General features: G+C 40.3%; 1 protein-coding gene across 9 annotated transcripts in view; it reads left to right on the top strand.

The window, feature by feature from the left end:
• Positions 1-12,991, top strand: part of Scml4 (Scm polycomb group protein like 4) — a 104,282-nt gene that overhangs the window by 13,358 nt on the left and 77,933 nt on the right. For 2 of the 9 annotated variants that reach the window (XM_071613159.1, XM_071613158.1), the window contains exon 2: positions 4,588-4,657. The exons of the other annotated variants lie outside the window; for them this stretch is intronic. The gene's annotated coding sequence lies outside the window, so the exon portion shown is untranslated. The remainder of the gene's footprint in view (positions 1-4,587; positions 4,658-12,991) is intronic. 9 annotated transcript variants of the gene reach the window in all.

Raw genomic sequence — 12,991 nt, forward strand, 5'->3', positions numbered from 1 at the left:
GACCTGTCCCCACCAAATGTACCCAAGGCAGGCCTTCCTCCTGGCCCTCAGCAGTCATTAAGAGGCCTTGCCAAAGGCAGGGTCCTGGGGGAGGGGAGCAGAGTTTCCAGGAGGGGAGGAGGCTGGTGGGCCAGAGTCCAACAGTAATTAGCTGCCCAGCTGTCAGCACCCCGAGCCCTTGTTTTAATGACGTGGAGGCAGAGATTGACAGAAATGGCTTGACCCATGATGGATTCCCAAAGCATTTTTTTTAAAGGCTTCTTTTACTCTTGCTACCTTTCATAAATTGACTTAAATTCGATGTGAAAATAAAGACATCATAAATCAAAAGCTGTTAGCATACCTGGTCCCTGAAATTTATGGGTATTAAGCAGAAAAGGCTTAGGAACATTTCACCAAATAATTCTCCAGTCCCTGAAGACTCATTTCGTTTTCCTTCCTCTCCCTCCCCCAGGGCTGATGTGGGCTCTCTGGCTGCCAGCTAGCACCTGAGCCCAGGGGGAGGGAGCTAGTGCTCCCATCAGGCAGGCCGCTTGGTTCACACAGGTAGGGCTGGAAGCCATACCCAGGTGTAGACACCACAGGGGGAAAGAGCAGAGAACTGAGAGAAACAACTGTCTGTTGCCCTTGGATTCTGGCAGTGTGTAGCCTCAAAAAAGGTCAGATTCATCAGACCTAGTGGTCTCTGTCCCCATCTCTTTCACTTTTAGTTCTGGGGCTGGGAGATGGGATTAAATGGAGGTAAGAGGTCCTCAGACCAGGATGGGAGACTTAATATTCAAAGCCATCTATTTCTGTGATGGTTCAGGAACATGAATGCTGGCTTTGGAGGCCCACTCAATAGTAAGTACTAGAAGACTTCCAGTAAAGAGTACTGGGTCCCTCCAGAGACTAGTATGAAGGAACCGAGCCACTGTTATGCTCTGTCTGATGGTCACTGCATCTCAGGAAGTCAGAGGAGAAGTAGAAAGAGTTGGTGGTGTTCCTAATATCTGTTAGTGCATCAGTGGACTCAATGAATAATTATGGAGCACCTGTGGTAGGTGAGGCACATGGAATAACTTACATGGCCCCTGCAGAGGGCTGAGGGCAGGTGAGGGTCCACTAGAGCAATAAAGGGTCTCTAGTCCTTCAATGGGGAAAGAGAAGAAAAGAAGTGTTCTCTGCTTAGACATTCTTCTGAGGTTGATAGGAATATTCAGGCCCAAAACTCAGCCATGGCCTCATGCTCTCTGATTTCCACTTGTCCTGGTTTTCCCCAGAGATAATGTCTGTCGCATTCCAAAGCCATTGTCCTTATGGTCATCAGGAGTATGATATTTCAGAGCCAGGCTGACTTTTCATCAGGTCTCCCTGCCAATGTTATGACAGCTGTGTGATCTCAGATCCGAGGGCCCATAAAAGAGCTCACCATATATGTGAAATTTGACATCGATCTTTGCTGAGCTAATGTTAACATTTTATGTCTTAGAAAGAACATAGAATCAGGTTGAAAATGTGGCTTTGGCTGGGTCTGAGCATAATCAGGGTTTTCAGGTGTAGGTGGACAGCTTTCATCTAACAGAAGCATCAGGGCCTGTAAAATCAGCCCGGTGTTAGAGTTTCAGGATGTTGTACTAAGTGGTCCTGCAGTGGCTGCCAACCCTCACCTTTATTTAATCAGGGATATTAAAATGGCAGAACATTGTGGGAGACCAACGTCGCCCTTGATTGAGTTAACTCCCCTGCTGGGCGATGTGGTGTCAGGCACCCATGCTGCTAGACTGCCCCGCTCTTCTAGGGTTCCATTGACTGTGTCTTCTTGCCTGGGCGTGGCTTCCTACAGCCCCATAAGTGAAGCTAAGCTCACCTGATCCTTTGTAATATAACCCCTTGCCCTGTTTAGGACAGATCTTCCATGGAAGTGCCTGTGTGTGTCCCCTTCTCCTACTGTGTCCTTGGGTGTGGCCTACCTAGATGTCAGTCAACCTGCTGACAGTGGACATCAGGAAGATAGATTCAGCCCCTTGAAACCTGACCCCTTGCCTCACATGAATAGCTTCTCTTCAATCAAAGGGGTCAACGCGTACTCTCTCTCTCTCTCTTTCTCTCTCTCTCTTCCTGCGGACCCTTAAGGTCGGAGGAGCCGTCACAGCGACCCCAAATAAAAAGGTATTTGTGTCTCTTGTGTGGTTATTTTGCGCAGCCCAGTCAGCCCAGTTTACCTGGAGTGACCCCTGAGCCTTTTAGTTGCAAACAGGACATGCTACCTTAAAAGACAGGATCTCAATCCTCCTCACAATTAGTGAGAATGAGCATGCTGTTGAAAAGCTTTTCTCATTTATTCATATTTCCTTTATGTCTATTGACATGTATTTTAGGTGCTGTCCTAGAATAAAGGCGAAGAAGGATGTAATACTTGCCTTCATGGAGCTGATGGTCCATGTTTTAGTCAGTTTTGTTTTTTTTTTCCTGCTGTGACTAAAGGATCTGACTAGAAAAGAGGAAAAGTTTATTTGAGGGCTCACGATTTCAGAGGTCTTAGTCCATAAACAGCTGGCTGCTCCATTCCTCGGGGCTTGAGGTGAGGCTGAACATCATGGCGGAAGAGTACTGCAGAGGGAAGCAGCTCACATCATGGTGATCAGAAAGCAGAAACAGAGACTCTACTGGCCAGACACAAATATACACCCAAAAGCCGCTCCCCAATTTCCATCTTCTCCAGCCACACCCTAGCACTTCAGTTAACCCCATCAGGGATTAATTCACTGATTAGGCTATAACACAAGCATTTCTCCTCCAAACCTTCTTGCGTTGTCTCCCACATGACCTTTTGGGGGACACCTCACATCCAAACCATAACATTTCAGTGGAGAGGTTGGCAAAGATTTTGACTACACCAGATGGTTTTGGCTACATCACCCTTGATTCTGATTCCATGTCTCCTGCCCCTGCTTCAATTCCCCAGAATTCTGCAGTCCTCCCCTCGTCCTCAGACTCTTGCTCTCACTTTTCTCTCCCTGTAACATGGCAGCAGTGCCTACAGCACAGCTGATGGTGAGGAGTCGTTGAGCTGATTGATATATAAGCCCCAACTCAGACTCCAGCTGCCATTTAATAAATCTGAGGCTGCCTCCCTCTTTTCCTTTCCAGAAAAAGTAAACCCTTTCCCCTCTTTCTGGCTACCCTGTCTGCCTGAGATTCATTCCAACTCAAACACCTTCCCCAAGACATTCTTTCAATCTGCTCTTTCTCTTGAACATGTTTTTAATTTTTTTTTTTTTTTTTTTTGGTACTGGGGTTTGAACCCAGAGGTGGTCAACCACTGAGCCACATCCTCAAACCATTTTTCTTTTCTTTAAAAATATTTTTTAAGTTGTTGATGGACCTTTATCTTATTTATTTATTTATATGCCATGCTGAGAATCCAACCCAGTATCTCACAGATACTAGGCAAGCACTCTACCACTGAACTATAATTCAAACTCTCTTTTAGATGCCCTGAATCTGAAAGGCTGAAATTAAAATGCATTGGCAGAGCCCTGGAGCTTAGTTTGCCTTGGGGTCTGACCTTAGGCAACTGTTGGCATTCTGCCAGGTCTTAACTTTGTAGCAGACTTTTTAATTTTTTAATTATAGTTTTGAGTTATACGAGTTGAGCACACATACACATTCGGATTTAAAATGAAATTAATAAGTTAGTACAGAACCCTTACAATTTTTGACTTTGTTGATACTTCTCTATTGTGTTTTTTAGTCCATTGTTTTTTGTTCCTAATTTAATTTGCTTCCTTCCTTATAGTTACTATGACTTTAATTTTCTCTTCTTTTTCTATTTTATTAAGGTAGAAACCTAAATAATTTATTTTAGATCTTTCTTCTTTTCTCATATGCATATTTAAAACCCTAAATTCTACTATGTTGGGTTTTTCTTTCCATTTTCCATCAGTTTCAAAATATGTTCTGATTTCTCTGATGATTTCTTCCTTAACCTAAAGCTTATTTGGTAGAATATTTTAAAATTCCCATATTTGGTGTCTTCCTGATTTGTTTTTGTTATTAACTTCTAAGAGCCCTTTCTGATCTGTACTGAGAAATTTATTGAGACTCATTTCATGGCCCAGATTTTGGTTGATCTTGGTTAATTTTCTGTGTGTATTTGAAAAGAAAGAATATTCTGTAGTTGAAGGTCTAGTGTTCTATAAATATTACTTAATTTGGTTGATAGTGCTGATCATCTGTATCTTCATAAACTGTTGTCTACTTGTTCTATCAATTACTGAAAGTACAGGGTTAAAATTTGTAACTGTAATTGCAAAGTTGTCTGTCCCCTTAATTGGGTAAGCTTTTGCTACAAGTATTTTGAAACTCAGTTATTGTGATGCACATTTAAGATTTTTATGTCTTTTGATGATTTGACTCTCTTTATTATCTCTATTTCTGAAAAAAACTGTGTGACATTAGGTCTTTCTTGTGATTAGTGTTTGTACAGTGTCTTTTATTGGTCTTTTACTTGCAACCTATGTGCAATTTTATTTTATTTTTTAAAGAGAGAGTGAGAGACAGACAGAGAGAGAGAGAATTTTTTTTTATATATTTATTTTTTAGTTTTCGGCGGACACAACATCTTTGTTTGTATGTGGTGCTGAGGATCGAACCCGGGCCGCACGCATGCCAGGTGAGCGCGCTACCGCTTGAGCCACATCCCCAGCCCAATGTGCAATTTTAAATAAGTGTGTCTTGTAGCTATTTGGGTCTTCTTTTTGTTATTCTGTGTAAAAGAAACAATTGGAAAATAAAATAAAAGTGCCATCCACAATAACATCAAAACCCCCCAAATATTTCATAATATATTTAACAAAATATGTGTAAGATATCTACACCAAAGACTACTAAAACACTTCTGAGACAAACTCAAGGTATCTGAAGTAAATGGAGAGAAATACCACAGTATGGATTATAAGGCTCAATATGGTTCAATGTCAATTCTCCCCAAATTAATTTATAGATTCAATTCATTTACAATTAGAATGCCAACAAGTTTTTTTCACTATATAAAAATTAAAATACAAAATAATCTTGGAAAAGGAAAGTAAAGTTGAAGAACTCATATGTAATTTCAAGACTTCCTCTTGAGAGGCTGAGGTTGGAGGATTGTGATCTCAAAGCCAGCCTCAGCAACTTATTGGGGCCCTAAGCAACAAAGGACTGGGGATGTGACTCAGTGGTAAAGCATCCCTGGGTTCAATTTCTAGTACCGAATAAAAAGAAGACTTTCTAAAATGGTATAGCAACCAAGGGAATTTGGTATTGGCATGAGGATGGGCAGACACATCAATGAAGTAGAATAAAGAGTCCAGAAATAGACTTGATTCTATGTGGTTAATTGATTTTGATAAAGGGGCTAAAGTAACTCAATGGAGACAGAAACATCTTTGGAAAACTGGTGTTGGAATGATTGCACATCTGTACAGGGGAAGAATGAACCCTGAACCTTATCTCACACCACACAATAGTTAACTTAAGATGAATCACAGACCTCAAACTGTAATAGGTAAAACAGCAAAGCTTGTAACTTAGAAGAAAATATAGGAGAACATCTTCATGATCTTGGGTTGTGAAAAATTTCTTGGAGATGGTGCAGAAGCCACTAATCATAAAATAAAAGGTTGCTATATTGTATTTCAGCAAAACTTAAAAATATCTGCTCATTAAAAGACACTATTTAGAAAATGAATAGGCAATCCACAGAAGGAGAGAGATGTTTTGCATTATATATTTTAAACAAAGGACCTGTCTCCAGAATTTATAAAGAACTCCTATAGCTTGATAATAATAATGAAAAAGAGCAAACAACTGAATAAAAATTTGGGCAAAAGACTAAAACCAAAACTTAAACAGAAGAAATTAAAATGCCCAATATACACATAAACTGTTCTCAACATCTCTACACATCAAGGAGATGCAAAATAAATTCCACCTACCAGAGATCTAACATGGAAGACTGACAGTGCCAACACTGGTCACAGTATGGAGCAACTGGCTTCCTTACAAAGCCAGTGGGGGTGAAGATGGTACCATTACTGGAAAATTGCATGGTAGTTCTTGATAAAGTTAAACATAAACTTAATCTATGACCCACTCCTAAGTATTTATCCAAGAAAATAAAAACATTTATCCACAGATGCTTTGAGTGGTAATGTTGCTGGTAGAGTTTTAAAAAATAGCTTACAACTGGAAAAAATCCAAATGTCCATCAACAGGTGAGTGCATGAGCAGATTGTGGCTTGCTCATACAGTGAGCTGCTACTCAGCCACAAAAAGAGTGAGGCTACTGTATACTCAAAAATGTGATTATGAACCAATGAAGCCAGATGCAAGAGAGTATGCATAGTATGACTCCATTTATGTGAAGCTTAAGAATGGATGAGATTAATCTATGGTGATAAAAAAATAGAATAGCAGTCGCCTTTGGAGGAGCAGGGTTGACTGGAAAGAAGCATAAATGAACTTTCTAAGGTGATGGAAATGTTCAGTATTTTGATTGGGGTATGAATTACATTTTGTGAATATGTTTGTTAACACTCAAATTGTACTGTTAAGACCTGTGAGTTTCATTGTATGTAAATGATACCACAATTAAGACAATTTTTTTTTGCCTGTAATCCCAGCAACTCCACTCAGGAGGCTGAGGAAAGGGGATTACAAGCTCAAGACCAGCCTTAACAATTCAGGCCCTAATCAACTTAGTGAGATCCTGCCTTAAAAAAAAAAAAAAAAAGGACCAGGGATGTAGTTTGGTGGTGAAGTACCTCTGGGTTCAATCTGGAGGAGGGGGGTGGGGGATGAAAATCTTAACTCAAAAGGAAAACTTTTGTTGCACAAATTAGCTGGAAGCTTAAAAAAAAAAATCATGCCAACATTACAAGAAGTCCTCTCAGATTTTCTTATCTTCTCAAAGATAGAGCCATAAAAGGCTTCTAAACGGTGGCAAAGGACTTCTACAGAAATTTATATGTGAGTTTATTAACATACCACCATCCCTGTTAAAAGGTGGTATTTCTCCCAATGAGAAGGTTGATTGATGTTTACTATTTGTACTGGGTTGAATACAGTGCCTTCTTCGTGTCTACCTAGAACCTCAGAATATGAACTTATTTAGAAATAGATCTCTGCAGATGTAATTAGTTAAGACAATTTCACACTGGATTGGGGTGGGGCATAAATCCAATGACTAGTGTCATTATATTCAGTCCACGTGGAGACAACAGAGGCAGGAAGGGGGAAGCAGTCCATGTACAAAGGTGGAAGAGATGGATGTGATGTGGCCAAATAATGCCAAGGATCCCTGGCAACCACCAGAGGCCAGGAAAGTGGCATGGAATAGAGCCTCAGATTCTCCCTCAGGTTCCAAGAAGGAACAATGCTGCAAATTTCTGGCCTTCTGGGAGAGAATGAGGCCACCAAATTTAGGGTAATGAATTATGACAGCATTAGAAAACGAATACTCTAGTTGCTGGGTTATCAAAGAATTAAGTTAGGAATTCAAGCATCTTTCTGGTGTACTCAGGTAGATCTGAATCAATAAGCTAAAAATGTGCTCTAAAGTATACATATTTATTTTAGATATGCACATATCATCTTGTACACAATTTTGATAACATACAAATGAGGTAGTTGTATATACTCAGTGGCCACTTCTTATGGTTGTTTTCTAATGGAATAATAAATTCTGGAGACAGTTCTTTGTTGGCACACAGAATAGCCTGAATGTGCCCCTCTGGGCTGCTTTGGGACAAGGGAATGATCATTTTCTAAAGGAGGTACTGTGTCCCAGGATACAGATTTACCATGATTTATTTTGCCCGTTCAGCTCAATTAGATGAAGCTTTATTAAATGCCTCAGTCTGAGCATTTCAATTTAAATCTGTCCAATTCAATCCAATCCAGTACAAAACAATTCAATAAGCATCTATTGAGTACCTTCTTCCTAACCGTCACTCTGCTGTGATCACATCTTTTGGTTTCATCTTCATTGACTATCTCTGCCCCTCGGGTCTCATAGCAAAGATACTTTCTGAAAACCTATTATGAAATATAACCAGAGACTGATAACAAGGCCACAATAAAAGAGATTGATGGTTGGGATAGAGACAATATTTTTCTTTTCCCATGCTGAACTTCTTATTTTAATAGATTCTAATGTCCTTACCAAATTGAGCTTCTTAGAGGTTGGGATTTGCCCCTAGATAAAGAGGTGCCTATAAAAAAAGTGACAGAAAGGATGAAAGCAGAGAGAATTGGATTTCAACTAGATCACGATGAGAAACACACACTCCTAAATGATGGGGAAGAATGAGCTTGACCTGTCGGGAACTTTTCAGCTTGTGTATAGTATTTCTTTGCCTTGCACATTTCCTTGTTATGGGTCCTGGGTCTCACCTGCATGCAGGGGTTTCCTGTCCTGTAGCATAAATACCCACTGGCTATAATGCATGGTATCTCATGTACTTCTTCTTGCTGAGATAAGGAAGTACATTAACTACTGCTTACTCCCTTTTGAATAAAATTGGGTCTTAGACAATGAGAATTCTGAGTAATCATCCTTTTAATTAATCATTTAAATTCTTGATACGGGGGGATCACTGGAGGCTGTGTTGGAGGCTGCATTCCATATTGGGGTTCTATCTCGTGGTGGGAAATGGAACAATCTGTTTCTTTTCAAGCTAGATGCCCTTGGTTATTTCAACTCTTCCACAAAGGAAAGTTCCACATGCCTTTCCTTTTGGAGTCAATACTTCTTTAAATTCTTGCCTCCAGAAACAAACGTGAAACTCCAGATGTTCTGTGGATGATGGGATTATCATTTCTTTTAATCTGGATGCTATATAACCGACTTTCCCATGAACTCTTTTGATAAAATGACCCATATCATAGTCTAAATGAGGTGTCTACTTCATTAAAATTTCTAAATCTTTTTCACGCAAGAAGCCTTGTCCATCAAGTTTCTCCTGTACATTCGTGAATGATATTTTGGCTTTTAAAAGTTTCATTTGATTGATTTGGTCCTCATAAGTAAACACTTTTGAATGTCAGTTCTGTAATCTGTGGCATTGCTGTCCCTCCTAGCCTTGGTTCATCTGGTTATCTGACAGACCTGCTTTCTAAATTGTCCCCCATGCCATTGTGGGGAATGTAACTGAACTCTCTAGACACCTGTGGCACACCACTAGAAACAATCCGTAGCTTGGTGCTGCCATCAACCACGTAACTTGGAACCTGAGTAGTGTGTCATGAGCTAATTTTATCCAACTGTGTTAACCTTTTGTTCACATGTTACCATCTGACCATGAAACAATCTTGGGAAAATTTGTCAAATATTTTGTAATAATTCAAACAGTGCATGGCTATAGCATTTCTCCTTTATTTCCAACCTGATTGCCTTGCCCCTGTCTCTCAGTAAATCTAGTTAGGTTAACCCTCAAACCTAATTTAAGGAGCCAATGTCACATTATGAACGATGAGCATGTTCTTTTATAAGCACTTACAAGTTTGTTTAAAAATCAGCAGTGACTAATTATTACAGCTATTCATATCCAGAATCCAACTTGTTTTGAATTTTGGGATAAAATATGCCCTCTTCTGCTTTTCTAGTATTTCTCTTGTTCCCTTGATTCCTCAGGAACTTTTAAAACGCAGCTCTATGACCTCGCATAGAACCAGGTCTGCTGTGTCCTGCCTGCACAGATATGAACTCATTCGGCTTAAGAGCTGGGATTTCATCTCATTCCAGTCAGAATGGCAATTATCAAGGATATAAGTAATGGACTGGGATGTGGTTCAGTGGCAGTGCCCTTGCCTCGCAAGTATGAGGCCCTGGGTTCGATCCTCAGTACCACATCAAAATAAATAAAGTAATTAAATAAAGGTATTATGTCCATCTACAACTAAAAAAAAAGACTATAAATAACAATAAATGTTGGCGAGGATGTAGGGAAAAGGTACACTTATGCATTGCTGGTGGGACTGCAAATTAGTTCAACCACTATGGAAAGCAGGATGGAAATTCCTCAGAAAACTTGGAATGGAACCACCATTGGACCCAGTTATCTCACTTCTCAGCATAGACCCAAAGGAGTTAAAATCAGCATACTATGGTGATATAACCACATCAATGTTTATAGAACTTCAATTCACAATAGCTAAACTCTGGGGCCTAGGTGTCCTTCAACAGATGAATGGATAAAAAAAATATGGTACATATACACAATGGAATATTACTCAGCCTTAAAGAAGAATGAAATTATGGCACTTGTTGATAAATAGATGGAACTGGAGACTATTATGCCAAGTGAAATAAGCCAGTTCCCCCAAAACCAAAGGCTAATTGTTCTCTCTGATATGAGGATGCTAATTCAAAATAAGGATTGGGGAGTGTAGAATATAAGTTCATTGGATTAGACAAAGGGGAATGAAGGGAAGTGGGAAAGGAGGAGAATGAGAAAGACAGTAGAATGACTCTGACATAACTTCCCTATATTCTTGTATAAATACACGACCAGTATAACCCCACATCATGCACAGCCACAAAAATAGGAAGTTATACTCCATGTACTTATGATATGTCCAAATATATTCTACTGTCATGTATAATTAAAAAGAAAAGAAAAAGAAAGTTTCACTGAGAAAGAAAAAAGAGCTGGGTTCATTATCTCTGTCCCACCTCTTGGCACGTGATCTGCCACCACATCTCTGAGATCCTCCCCTGTGTGTACTAAGCAGAAACACAATAGTCCAGAGTGGGTCTGGCTTTCGTCTGTCATCCGCTAACCCCTCAGTTACTTTAAGCAGTGAGTTGGTTAAGTCCTTGTTCTTCTTACCCTTGGAAAATGAGGAATTTACCCAAGGATAGATCTCTGTGTTCTTTGCCTTTGTGCTTTGGCCCCGGCAGAGGCCCAGGGCCTGTCCTGGTCGGGGCATTCCTGCGGGTGTGCAAGCTTGTCCTGCTGTCCCTTTGTATCCCCAGGGTCTGACACAAATGCCTAAATGTTCAGGAAATATTCATACAGATACGGATTTTTTTTCAGCTGGTGAACACTGAAAGTGAATGCAGAATTGATTCAGCTGCTGTTGCAGCCCAGAGAGGTCTTTGAGATAGGGGCGAACCCTGGAAAAAATGGTCCTGTGAACCTTTGGTGCCCTGTGCGGACTCCTAGGCCACAGGAGACGGAGCAGGGCCCAAGGGTGTTATTGTTTTCCTTTTTGACCTTTCCTTGAGCAACCAAGAAGTCAAGTCCACAATCGGGTCATTGTGTTGCTCTCATCCTCCCTTTCATTTTATGAGTCAATCAAATCATATTGACTGAGTATCCATCCTAAGCCAGGCCCAGAGAGCTCAGGTAAGCTTTCACCCAGCCCAGACATGGAGTAATAAAATCATCCTCTTGTTTGGGTTAGTGAGAGATTTCCAGACGTTTTGGTCTCATGGAGTCAGATTTTATTTTTATTTTTTATTGTTATATTTTGGTGCATTCTAATCATACATTGATCGTTACAAATTTGTACATGCACACTCTATAACAATATAATTTGGCCAATTTCATTTCCCAGTACCTTCCCTTTCTCTTCCCTCTTCCTTCATTAGGGAATAGGCAGATGAGGGTGGTGGGAACATGAGGTAAGAGAAGAATTCTATAAAGTGACCCACTATGTTGACCTGCACATGTGCTTTTCCAAGAAGAAATTACCTGCAGCCCCGCCTGGCCTAAGTGGACAAGATATGTCACATTCCTCAGCAAAGTACTTGTTAATTGCTCCAGAAATGTAGGCTCAGATAATATTGATAAGAGGAACCCAAGTTACCCTAAAGGGGGAGGTCTGGAAGATAAGGAGAGTTCCTCTTAACCATAAAAATCTGTAAGAACTGGTCAGCATGGGCCAAGGTGACTTAGAGTTGCCATGACAGTGGGTACTTGAAAGTCTAATGTCATCCTGCTGTCAGCCAAAAGTCAAGAGGTGGACCTGGTAAGGACTCTCTGTAAACTTGTTTGGGATCCCCCAATAAAACTGGAGTGTAGCGGAGGCACATTGTCCCTCTCCTCTCTGAAGGGATCCCCCCCGCCCCGCCTCTCTCTTTCTCGAGAGTGTCTCCTTTACCTCTTCTTATTCCTTCAGTAAGCTTATTCCTGTTACTCTGAAAACATGTCTGAAATCTTTCTGACTTGATTGCAAGAATCAGGGTTTGAAGGGGGGTCTTCGTGCTGCCTCAGTTTCTTGGAAGGCCTCAGCTCTGTAACACCTTCCCCTGGTCTCCTTCCTACACTGGTTGCCCCTCTGTTTGATGACCCCCCTCCATACACACACACACTTTTGCTCCCCCCCCCTTCCTTTCTCATTTCTGGCTTCTATATATTAGAGAAAACATACCACTCTTGACTTTCTGAGTTGAGCTTATTTTTTTTTAGCATAATGCTCTTAAATCCATCCATTTTTCTACAAATGACATAATTTCATTCTTTATGGCTAAAAAACCTCCATTGTGTGTGTTTGTATGTATGCATGTATGTATATTCATATACAAAGATTTGATGGACTCATAAAACATATGTTTATATATGGGAAAGAAAATGTGAGAAAAAATATGGCTAGAATAAATAAAATATGGCCAGAATATATAAAGATTTGATTGACTCATAAAATGTATGTTTATATATGGGTAAAGAAAAAATATTTTTTTCTGAATCTCACCAGTGAACATGGGATAATGCTCACAGTCTCTCTCCACTGACACCTGCTAAGCAAGATATGAGCTGCTAAGATCCAGGAGTATCACCTTCCAGGGCCCTTGTTTCCAACTGAGGTGGGAGATGCTGCAAGAGAAATATATATTTTTCTCACATTTTCTTTACCAATTCATCCACTGATGCACACCTAGGTTTGTTCCATAGTTTGGCTATAGCAAGTTATGCTATCATAAACATGGATATGCATGTACTGCTATGGTATGATGACT

Source organism: Marmota flaviventris, chromosome 6 (assembly GCF_047511675.1).
Source record: "Marmota flaviventris isolate mMarFla1 chromosome 6, mMarFla1.hap1, whole genome shotgun sequence".
NCBI classification, from domain to species: domain Eukaryota; kingdom Metazoa; phylum Chordata; class Mammalia; order Rodentia; family Sciuridae; genus Marmota; species Marmota flaviventris.